This window comes from Perna viridis, chromosome 5, assembly GCF_037379345.1.
Source record: "Perna viridis isolate PV_CMFRI_1.1 ecotype Kerala chromosome 5, ASM3737934v1, whole genome shotgun sequence".
In the NCBI taxonomy this organism is placed as follows: Eukaryota; Metazoa; Mollusca; class Bivalvia; order Mytilida; family Mytilidae; genus Perna; species Perna viridis.
In genome coordinates, this window is record NC_142449.1 from 38,366,101 (window position 1) to 38,378,301 (window position 12,201).

At 36.3% G+C, this 12,201-nt stretch overlaps 1 pseudogene; it reads right to left on the reverse strand.

Annotated features, from left to right (window-relative positions):
* Positions 1-7,847: 7,847 nt before the first annotated feature.
* LOC148617415 (uncharacterized) lies at positions 7,848-10,383 on the reverse strand (annotated as a pseudogene).
* Between the last annotated feature and the right edge of the window lie 1,818 nt (positions 10,384-12,201).

A 12,201-nucleotide genomic window follows, 5' to 3' on the forward strand; every position in this document is an offset into this window, starting at 1 on the left:
TAAAATGCTTTTTTTTTTTTGGTAGGTGTGTGTAGCCTGCGAAAGGTGTCATGGGGTCAAAGTCGTCTAGTTTAAAGGGTCACCATTCGAATCTTAGTAAACGAGAGGGAAGATCAAAAAACATTATTTGTGAAAGTCTAGCAAGCTAAATAGTAAAACTTAAAAGTAAATGTAAAGAACTAACCTTTCAACTGCCAGTAAGCTAGTTGAATTTTAAATACGATATAAAATACGACCATGTCGTTTGATTCTGTTGTGATGAAATGCGCGCGAATTCTAAACAGCGTGGTGAATGGAAATTTAATATATCCCGCACTCCTCTATCTATCAGAACATCTAGTATTAATCTCTGTGTTTAATGTGTGTGCTTTATCTATATACACGTTATGAAAAGCAAGACTTAAGTGATATGCGATGAAAACATTTTTCAAGTATGCAAAAATAATCATATTAAAAAACCATGCATAATTCACTTAATAATACCTGATTAAGTATTGGTGTCTGCGTAATTTCAAATGTTCATATTATAAATAAAACACACACGAAACACAAATTGAGCCAAGTCAGTTTGAAGTGGTAATTTAACACGTTTTACTAGTACTCTTTGAAATTAGAATCCGTAAATAATCATGTCAAGATTTATGTAGCTATTTTCGAACAGAACATTGGCATGGTGTGGTCTGCCCAACATCATACCAACCATTGACATATATATATATAGGTTACAGACCACCAATTCAAGCAATGAGCATTTGGAACATACGCAAAAATAGTCCTACGCAGAAATTACCCCTGTTCCTCATAGTGCTGTGAAAAAAAGTTCTCATCTTATTTAAAAAATTTAAACAGTTTCTGAAAGGAAAAACATTTCTGTACATTTCATAGCTGCATTTCGCTTCTTGTGATGTGAAGCCTATTCTCCATAATGATTTCTAAATATACCCCCATCTTGTGAAAACACTGGGATTTCCCATGCTATTTATAGACCCTTCACTTCCGATGACCAGTACTGCACTGCAAGTCTGCTAACCCCACATGCCATTCTGAGCTGACATATGTAGAATCATGCTGATATATAGTCTTCTGCAGGTTAAAGTTAAAGTAAAGTCCAGAGAAGCCATTGAATATTTTGAAATTAGCATAGAAGCCTATGGGAAGTGGAATTAGTGGTTTCTACCCTATATCGGCCCACCATCGGACCAACAGACACTTTAACTTGGTGGGCAGGTGTCGATGGGCCAACACTGGCCCAACAATATACAGCCAACAGTTGGCGAACACACGTTTTATGGTCTTTGTGTAATTATAACAAATGGATTGGACACATTGAATAGATTTTAAGTTTTGATTTGATTTTCTTTGTGTTCAATGGATTGTGAAATTTGAATAGATGTCTCACGGATTAGGCAGATGTTTGAAACTTCCCATTTTACTGGTGATTTCAATAGCCCATGTATTGATTTTTAACCGTTTTTATCGAGCTTTATGAATACATTACAGGTGTAAGGATGTATTGTGCAATGTTTACCTCTCGGACATTAATTTTAATCGTTGTTTTAATTATTTTTGTTTAATTATGTTTAATATTTTTTGTATTCAGTTTGAATAATTGTTACTATTTTGACTAGCGTCTAAAGATTATACTGACAATTGTAAGGTTTACAATTGATGTTTACATTCGGAACGTTAATAGCTTTTGAATGGTGTATTTTCATTTTTATCATAATTAGATTTTTGTAGTCAACATATTCATCATCTACAACAGACACACGCAACCTTTTCATCGATTTTATCCGTGTTATGGGGCTCTATCGGGTAAACCGATTTCTTTTTCATATTTTCAATGTTTACACGTCGCGTATATTTAATTTGACCGTTGTGAGGGTAAACCATTGATTTGCGGATTTTTTTTCACTCTCCATGTTTTCATTCGTAGTTTGTTTCTTACGCCTTTTTTTGTTTAAGTTTGAGTCTTTTGTTTAAGTATTGTATGATGGGTTTTTGTCAAAGAAGGCTATTTATAGCTTGTACTTGACTTAGAGATCGTCGGCAAGTGGGATTCAACCGAAAGTGGGATACTGCCACATGGAACCGCCTAATATTCTGAGGTCTGTTCTCTTTGCCCTCCCCCTTTTCAGCCTTGCAAATTTACGTTAGTATATCGCTCCTCTGCCGATCAATATATGATGCTTTATTTTTCGTAAGAGATGGAAGTATTATGACATCAAAGCTTTTGTAATATTTTTTTTTAATTGCAATATTTCTATGATTATGTGCTTATTTTACACTATTTAAATTTTGTCTTTGCGAGCAGGACTATTTTTTTTTCTAATTGACCAGACGCAGGTCAAACACGGTACCTCCAATAACCGAAAACAATATGGCGTCGAAAGAACAAGTGACTAATTTCAAAGTACTGACGCTATATTGATTATTACAGACTTTCGTTAAGTATCTAGAAAGTACTGGAATAGTAATAAAAAAGAACTTATTTGCAAGTGTGTTTAAATAACAGTGAACAATTATAACACCCAAAAACGTGTTTCATTGGGGTTTTCGGATTTTCTATCTGGTTTTCGCGATCGGTTTGCACCGAGGTTTTTGGTTATGGCTAAAAACCACTAATTCCACTTCCCATAGGCTTTTATGCTAATTTCACAATATTCAATGCCTTCTCTGGACTTTACCTTAACTTTAACCTGCAGAGGACTATATATCAGCATGATTCTACATATGTCAGCTCACAATCCTCAGAATGGCATGTGGGGTTAGCAGACTTGCAGTGCAGTACTGGTCACCGGAAGTGAAGGGTCTATAAATAGCATGGGAAATCCCAGTGTTTTCACAAGACAGGGGTATATTTAAAAATCATTATGGAGATTAGGCTTCACATCACAAGAAGCAAAATGCACCTATAAAATGTACAGAAATGTTTTTCCTTTCAGAAACTGTTTAAATTTTTTAAATAAGATGAGAACTTTTTTCACAGCACTATGAGGAACAGGGGTAATTTCTGTGTAGGACTATTTTTGCGTACGTTCCAAATGCTCATTGGTTGAATTGGTGGTCTGTAACCTAAAGGGGTCACTTTTTGTCTTAGAAAAAATAAATAACTATACAGATATCTTCCTACACACATACTGAATGCATTTGCAAAGTTTCAGTGAAATGTGACAAGCACTTTTTTAAATATTTGATTTTTAAATATAGGGTAACCAAGTTGCGCGAGCAAAAAAGTGACAATATTCTACCATACTTAAATGCATTAAATATTTGCAAAGAACTTTTTCTGACTTTTCAAATAAAAAAAATCAATCACAACTTGTTTTTTAACAATATTAATAAAGAGATAGATTTAAAAGTAATCATTTTCTGAGAAATTGGTCTATTTTTAAAAATTTATTTCTGACATGCCTCCCCCTTTTTCTTGATCACATGTCAAAAATCCTAAATCTTTAAATTTTCACAAAATGTGATATATTTGGCTTTAAATTTGTAAATACAGTGTTTTCACATTAAAACATGACCAGTAAAGGGCACCTAAAGCAAAAAAGTACTCAATAATGGATTTTCCATGTTGCCATAGGGGAATGCTTATTTGGCCTTAACCGCAGTAATGAAAGTGAGTTTTTCCTCATTTCTGACCTAATTTTTGCTCAAATTTACACAAAACTTGATTTCAAGTGCTGATTACCACCATATTTAAGTAAATATAGCCCTCAAAGTTAAATATTTGACATTTTTACTAAATTTTCTACACTTTTCACAAAATAGGACATAAAATTCAGCCAAAAAGACCAATTTTCCATAATTTGGACCTATAACTTAAAAAAAATGCATATTTTGAAGGATTTTTGTAGTGTATTCCTCTCATAGCAAAGTTTACAAGATCTTCAAGTAGTTTAAAGCTATTCCAAGAAACTTGTCATTTTGCCATGGCCTCAGCTTAAGGCTTAAAACCACTAATTCCACTTCCCATAGGCTTCTATGCTAATTTCACAATATTCAATGGCTTCTCTGGACTTTACCTTAACTTTAACCTGCAGAGGACTATATATCAGTGTGATTCTACATATGTCAGCTCACAATCCTCAGAATGGCATGTGGGGTTAGCAGACTTGCAGTGCAGTACTGGTCACCGGAAGTGAAGTGTCTATAAATAGCATGGGAAATCCCAGTGTTTTCACAAGATAGGGGAATATTTAGAAATCATGATGGAGATTAGGCTTCACATCACAAGAAGCAAAATGTACCTATAAAATGTACAGAAATGTTTTTCCTTTCAGAAACTGTTTAAATTTTTTAAATAAGATGAGAACTTTTTTCACAGCACTATGAGGAACAGGGGTAATTTCTGTGTAGGACTATTTTTGCGTACGTTCCAAATGCTCATTGGTTGAATTGGTGGTCTGTAACCTAAAGGGGTCACTTTTTGTCTTAGAAAAAATAAATAACTATACAGATATCTTCCTACACACATACTGAATGCATTTGCAAAGTTTCAGTGAAATGTGACAAGCACTTTTTTAAATATTTGATTTTTAAATATAGGGTAACCAAGTTGCGCGAGCAAAAAAGTGACAATATTCTACCATACTTAAATGCATTAAATATTTGCAAAGAACTTTTTCTGACTTTTCAAATAAAAAAAATCAATCACAACTTGTTTTTTAACAATATTAATAAAGAGATAGATTTAAAAGTAATCATTTTCTGAGAAATTGGTCTATTTTTAAAAATTTATTTCTGACATGCCTCCCCCTTTTTCTTGATCACATGTCAAAAATCCTAAATCTTTAAATTTTCACAAAAGGTGATATATTTGGCTTTAAATTTGTAAATACAGTGTTTTCACATTAAAACATGACCAGTAAAGGGCACCTAAAGCAAAAAAGTACTCAATAATGGATTTTCCATGTTGCCATAGGGGAATGCTTATTTGGCCTTAACCGCAGTAATGAAAGTGAGTTTTTCCTCATTTCTGACCTAATTTTTGCTCAAATTTACACAAAACTTGATTTCAAGTGCTGATTACCACCATATTTAAGTAAATATAGCCCTCAAAGTTAAATATTTGACATTTTTACTAAATTTTCTACACTTTTCACAAAATAGGACATAAAATTCAGCCAAAAAGACCAATTTTCCATAATTTGGACCTATAACTTAACAAAATGCATATTTTGAAGGATTTTTGTAGTGTATTCCTCTCATAGCAAAGTTTACAAGATCTTCAAGTAGTTTAAAGCTATTCCAAGAAACTTGTCATTTTGCCATGGCCTCAGCTTAAGGCTAAAAACACAATATTCAATGGCTTCTCTGGACTTTACCTTAACTTTAACCTGCAGAGGACTATATATCAGCATGATTCTACATATGTCAGCTCACAATCCTCAGAATGGCATGTGGGGTTAGCAGACTTGCAGTGCAGTACTGGTCACCGGAAGTGAAGTATCTATAAATAGCATGGGAAATCCCAGTGTTTTCACAAGATAGGGGAATATTTAGAAATCATGATGGAGATTAGGCTTCACATCACAAGAAGCAAAATGCACCTATAAAATGTACAGAAATGTTTTTCCTTTCAGAAACTGTTTAAATTTTTTAAATAAGATGAGAACTTTTTTCACAGCACTATGAGGAACAGGGGTAATTTCTGTGTAGGACTATTTTTGCGTACGTTCCAAATGCTCATTGGTTGAATTGGTGGTCTGTAACCTAAAGGGGTCACTTTTTGTCTTAGAAAAAATAAATAACTATACAGATATCTTCCTACACACATACTGAATGCATTTGCAAAGTTTCAGTGAAATGTGACAAGCACTTTTTTAAATATTTGATTTTTAAATATAGGGTAACCAAGTTGCGCGAGCAAAAAAGTGACAATATTCTACCATACTTAAATGCATTAAATATTTGCAAAGAACTTTTTCTGACTTTTCAAATAAAAAAAATCAATCACAACTTGTTTTTTAACAATATTAATAAAGAGATAGATTTAAAAGTAATCATTTTCTGAGAAATTGGTCTATTTTTAAAAATTTATTTCTGACATGCCTCCCCCTTTTTCTTGATCACATGTCAAAAATCCTAAATCTTTAAATTTTCACAAAAGGTGATATATTTGGCTTTAAATTTGTAAATACAGTGTTTTCACATTAAAACATGACCAGTAAAGGGCACCTAAAGCAAAAAAGTACTCAATAATGGATTTTCCATGTTGCCATAGGGGAATGCTTATTTGGCCTTAACCGCAGTAATGAAAGTGAGTTTTTCCTCATTTCTGACCTAATTTTTGCTCAAATTTACACAAAACTTGATTTCAAGTGCTGATTACCACCATATTTTAAGTAAATATAGCCCTCAAAGTTAAATATTTGACATTTTTACTAAATTTTCTACACTTTTCACAAAATAGGACATAAAATTCAGCCAAAAAGACCAATTTTCCATAATTTGGACCTATAACTTAAAAAAATGCATATTTTGAAGGATTTTTGTAGTGTATTCCTCTCATAGCAAAGTTTACAAGATCTTCAAGTAGTTTAAAGCTATTCCAAGAAACTTGTCATTTTGCCATGGCCTCAGCTTAAGGCTAAAAACCACTAATTCCACTTCCCATAGGCTTCTATGCTAATTTCACAATATTCAATGGCTTCTCTGGACTTTACCTTAACTTTAACCTGCAGAGGACTATATATCAGCATGATTCTACATATGTCAGCTCACAATCCTCAGAATGGCATGTGGGGTTAGCAGACTTGCAGTGCAGTACTGGTCACCGGAAGTGAAGTGTCTATAAATAGCATGGGAAATCCCAGTGTTTTCACAAGATAGGGGAATATTTAGAAATCATGATGGAGATTAGGCTTCACATCACAAGAAGCAAAATGCACCTATAAAATGTACAGAAATGTTTTTCCTTTCAGAAACTGTTTAAATTTTTTAAATGAGCTGAGAACTTTTTTCACAGCACTATGAGGAACAGGGGTAATTTCTGCGTAGGACTATTTTTGCGTATGTTCCAAATGCTCATTGCTTGAATTGGTGGTCTGTAACCTGTACATACCCGAATCATGAATCTTGATTTTACGTTGATAGTTTTTGGTCAGTATCGGGTCTCCCGCGGACGTTCCTGTTTTGTTTGTTTGGGTTTTTTTTTTTAGTTTTTGAACTATTTTAACATTGTGTGGATGGGAGTCAAATGGGAGTATTTTATATTAGGGTATATCAAAAGCAAAGCGAAATTCAAATTTATAGGTATTGATAGTATGAAAAGTTTGGTTGCATGACCAAAGTTTATGAATAAAGAAAAAAATGCATGTAAATTTTGACTGCTTGTCTTTTTCAAAATGCCCTTCTGGTTCGAAAATTTTAATAAACCATGCAAAAGTTTGGAAAAATGAGTGGATAATAGCATATATTTTGGAACGCATTTCCAAATTCTCTGGACCTGCGCCTGGTGAATAAACTATACTCCGATGGTGTGTATTACATGTAAGATATCCGAATATGTTGATATGGTATTTGTAATTAATTAGTCTGAAAACCATGTGCCAGAAGCTGATCGTGTAACATATGCATATACTAACCTTTTTTTATCATTCTTATATATCATGATTTTAAAAACACCCTTTTCACATGGAATGCTAGATTTTTTATTGTAATACGTGCACACATGTATAAATTTGTTGATTAGAGTCTCGGGTACAGGTCGGTACATATATCTTGTTGATTAAATTCCTATTTAACAGATGTGTCATTCGATTGTGTACTGTAATACAATACCTCTGATTAATTAAAAGGCACAAATATACTGTCGAAACACAAATAAAACATAGTAAATTTCAGTCAATGTGTAACAAGTAAGATGCGGCATCAGCATACTGGACTGGTGTGAGTTCCTGGTTTTGAAGTCTGGTTTTCAGGTTGGCGAGTCTGTTGTCTATCTCTCTGTATTTTCTTTTCTTTGGTACTCGTTTACCACCAGCTGAATACTGTATTAGAGTCAATGCGTGTATTGCTTCTTCTTGTTTGAGTAGTCGAATCATGTTGAAAATATTCGGGTGTGGTGATTTTACAAGTTTCTTCAACTTCCCATGCCAACCTTCAAGGTGATTTGTAGTTCTGGGTCCCTCTGTGGCGTAGTGGTTCCAGAGGTTGCGATGGCCTTCAACCCAGTAGCTGGTGACGTAGTCGGTGAAACCTAATGTGTCAGTATTGGTGTCAGCATCGTTGATGTCCTCAAGTGCATTAAACCAAACGTCTTCAACAGTGTTTGGTGGTAGTAGTGGTAGTTTTAAAAAGTTTAATATAATTTTTATTTTTATATTAATAAAACATATGCCTCATTTTCTTATATTATTAGAATTTAATTCATTTTCACTCAAAATTTATTTTGTAGGAAAATTTATAAACAGGAATTTTTCATATTTAATTCTCGGGTAAATATTACCTGTAAAACTAATTAATTACTAATTATTGTAACAACATATTAGGCTATAACAACATCTATTGTTCTCTGCATGTTGGAATAGGTAGAATATGTAATTTCAAAATGTTGGAATAGCTAGAGGACACCGTCCCCGGGATCGGAACCCCGATTTATCAAAAATCATGCCAAACATATCATCTTTTTTATCAGAACTTTTCCCGTTAAATTAATATAATAATTTGTTTCGACCATCTGTTTATATGCATTCAAGACAGAAAAAAAGTATTGAATAAAATTCAATAAAATAACATAATTTTGTGGATAATTCCTAAAAATATTATTATATGAGACCTTTTTGTCCTAATTTTCACTAAAACCAAGACTATGACTTTCTGTCCTACGTTCTTTTCCTTAAGCCATACATCCTAATCATCACTTGTGTACACTTGTTTGTTTTCGCGTGTGTCAATTGAGAAAATTGCAACCATTCAAATCACCCGTTAATTTATACACATACATTGTACTAGATATTTAACTTCCTAATTAGTTTATCAAAGAAGGTACAAACTGTATGAAGGTAATGTCTTGTGTAATGTCAGACAAATATCACAAGCTCTGCTAAGTAATTCACTGCGTAATTTGGTATATAAAGGGCATACAAGTAAAACGTGTGTTTTCGTTTTGCATAAAATTGATCATAACACATTCATCATAAAAAACATATTCTATCTTCGATTGATAAACCTTCGTATCTGTCAGTTTTAATTTTTATGGGTGCCACACAACATATATGCCGGTTAATTCACTCGTTCGTCACATCCTCTTATTTTCTACAAGGCGGCTGCTGAAATCTGCACAAAAGTTACTTTAAATTTTAGATATTCTAAAAGTGTAAGAAAAATGAAAGCTATTTTGTGTGAATGCTAATAAAATCCCAATGATATAGCTACCAACTTGGTCCATAGGCCTGTAATTAATTTAATCCTGACACTTCAGTGGCACAACTGTTAAAAGGGTTCTGGGCTGAAAACTCTTGTTGTGATTTTTTATTTCGTGCTGAATGGTCAAATAATAACCAGTACCTCATCCTTTTCAAAATTTCTCGATCCGCCTTGTAATTTATGTACATTGTACGCTTGGTCCGACTAAAGAATTATAGTGCTTACGACTACTTACTATTTAATACAGTGCACATTGGACTGTTGATTCCTGGATTTAGATCTCTGGATAAGCGTCTGAACTGTTTGATATCTGAAAACCGTCTGCTCGTGGATCCTTAGACACAGGGGAGGGGGCCATCTTGAGGAAGCTCTTCCCTCTCCGAGTGGCTGCCCACCCCCGTTCGGGACCCACCATTTTAATTTCTCTTCTGGCCCCCTACCATACATAGTTTGGTGGTTATAGTGAAACCAGCGCATCTTATCAACTGCCTCCTCAATGCTTGTGGGGCGTATATTGGAAGCATAGCTCCCTGCTTCTTTGTCTGCCGCACCCTGACAGAGTTTCAAAATTGCCTGCTGGTACATGTGGGGATCGGGGAGAGACCTGAATGCCTTAGTAGCCAGGGTTAGAACCCTGTCAGCCCAGTCCTCAAAGGACTCTTCTGGGGCTTGTCGGGCATTATTGAACTGCACTTGGGCCGTCTCTGGGAGTTCTTTAAACCCAAACCGTTTTTCCAACTTTCTGATTAAGTCACCATAAGCCATATTGTGGTTGCGCTCCACCAGAAGTGCGTAATACTCACTGGCCTTTCCTTCAAGGGCCCAACACAACTGGTCCATGCACTCCTGTGGGGACCACTCATTCACCTCCGAGTACCGGGAGAACTTGGCATAAAAAGCTTGCCAGTTAGACTTCCCATCATATTTTAAGGCCTTTGGGATGATGACACCTTTGATATTTCCCCTCCCTCTTTCATCTTGTTCCCAATCATCTCTACCCATAGGTGCTGAACCTGCACGACCCGAGTAGGGTCGCTCACATATCCTGCCCGATGGTGTTTTATCCTTGTGGACTCTTACACCTTGGGGCCTACTCCTAAAAGCGTCTCCCTTACCTTCTCTATAAGGTTTGTCCCTACAGTTCCTCCCACCGTAGGGCCTACCTGTACCTCTCCCGGTTTCCCCCTATTCGGGTCTGCTCTCCCACTCCAACTCTCTTTGAAACGACCCCTCCCACCTGCTGGTGTTTCCACCTCATTAGGTTCAAGGCTTGACCTATTCCGGTTGTAACCCCTACTACCAACTACTACTACCAAATGTATCCCTCCTTGACCTCTCCCCTACCATAACCTTCTAATAATGGGTCTCATACGCCAACCTTTGCGACACTGACCTTTGTCTCTGGTGGGGGTTTCTCGGGCCAGGGGTAGTGTGCGACGATGGGGTTGCCTGCGATGTGGGACCAGGGGCAACATAAAATGCAGTCATGCTCTCCAATATCATCTAGGGATAGCTCACTTAACTCAGGGGGTGAAGGGGCTCTTTCTGCCCACGACTTTCCCTCGCTACCCAACTCCCCTCCAAACCCAGTAGTGCTTAGGGTTACATAACCCTGTTGGCCAGGTTTGGACTTTGTCCTTACCAACTCGTCAACTCTTTTGACCGTTTCTCCATGCTCCCACTGGCCATCCTTATAATCCCCCTCACTTTTTTCCTCATATGGGGTAAAGTCCATTAATTCCACTAACTGAGGGGTTACCCGTAAATACGGGATTTCACTAAGGTCGTGAAAAGTTAGGGATCCCTTTTCCTCCCTCAAATTAAGAATTTGCCCCGCTAACGCTCTACCTATACCATACGAGCAATAATTCACTCTTACCTGTGTACCCATCGTACGCTAAGTGGCTGATGGCTGCACCCTCTTCTATAAAAATATCCGTAGGTTTCCAATAAAATTGGGCAAGGGCTTTTTTTTATGCGTGCATGTAGGCTTTTTAAGGGAAATATAGATTTTTACACTAGGTCCCTTTTCCTGTGACTGAAAACAATGTTCTTTTGTAAGAGATTAACTGCTGTGATGTAAACTTATCTTTCCCAGTCCTAAATGTCCTAGACCTAGCTGCCCCACAGCGTACCATCCCTTCCAGACAATACCCTAGGATTGGGAAAAACAATTTCCACCTGAAAATTCTTACAGAAAAGAAAAAAACGAATTCTCACTGTGCTATCTCTACCCCGAGATACACAGAGACGATTCCTCTAAATCCCTTAAACTTCCCACGCGAACAACGAAAATCGGGAGCGATCGTAATGGCCGACCCTCGACCACGCAGTCAACGAGTTCCCTCCCTCAAGTTTGGGAAAAAAAAAGAATTTTCCGCTAAATCTGCGGCTAGAAAATCCCGCAGGTTGTAAATAGTCGCAGCGCCAATATAGTGCGTACGACTACTTACTATTTAATACAGTGCACACTGGACTGTTCATTCCAGGATTTAGATCTCTGGATAAGCGTCTGAACTGTTTGATATCTGAAAACCGTCTGCTCGTTCCGGCTGGCTGGTTTTTGGCGGGAACAGTGTCGGGGATTCCCCAAAGCTGCATCCTATCGGGCCAACCTAAACCCCGGACCACTACAGAATTTATGATAATTTGTCTATCCGTTTCACTGCCTTGCAACCGTTATCCCCGCTCCCGCTCCAGGCATGCAATTAATTAATTGTGAACATAATTATGAAGTGAGTTAGCTAGTATCCATATAAAGTAACTTTCGGTCATTTATTGGCGTGAACTGTCATGGAACTATTTTTGTATAGGCTTGATCCCAGC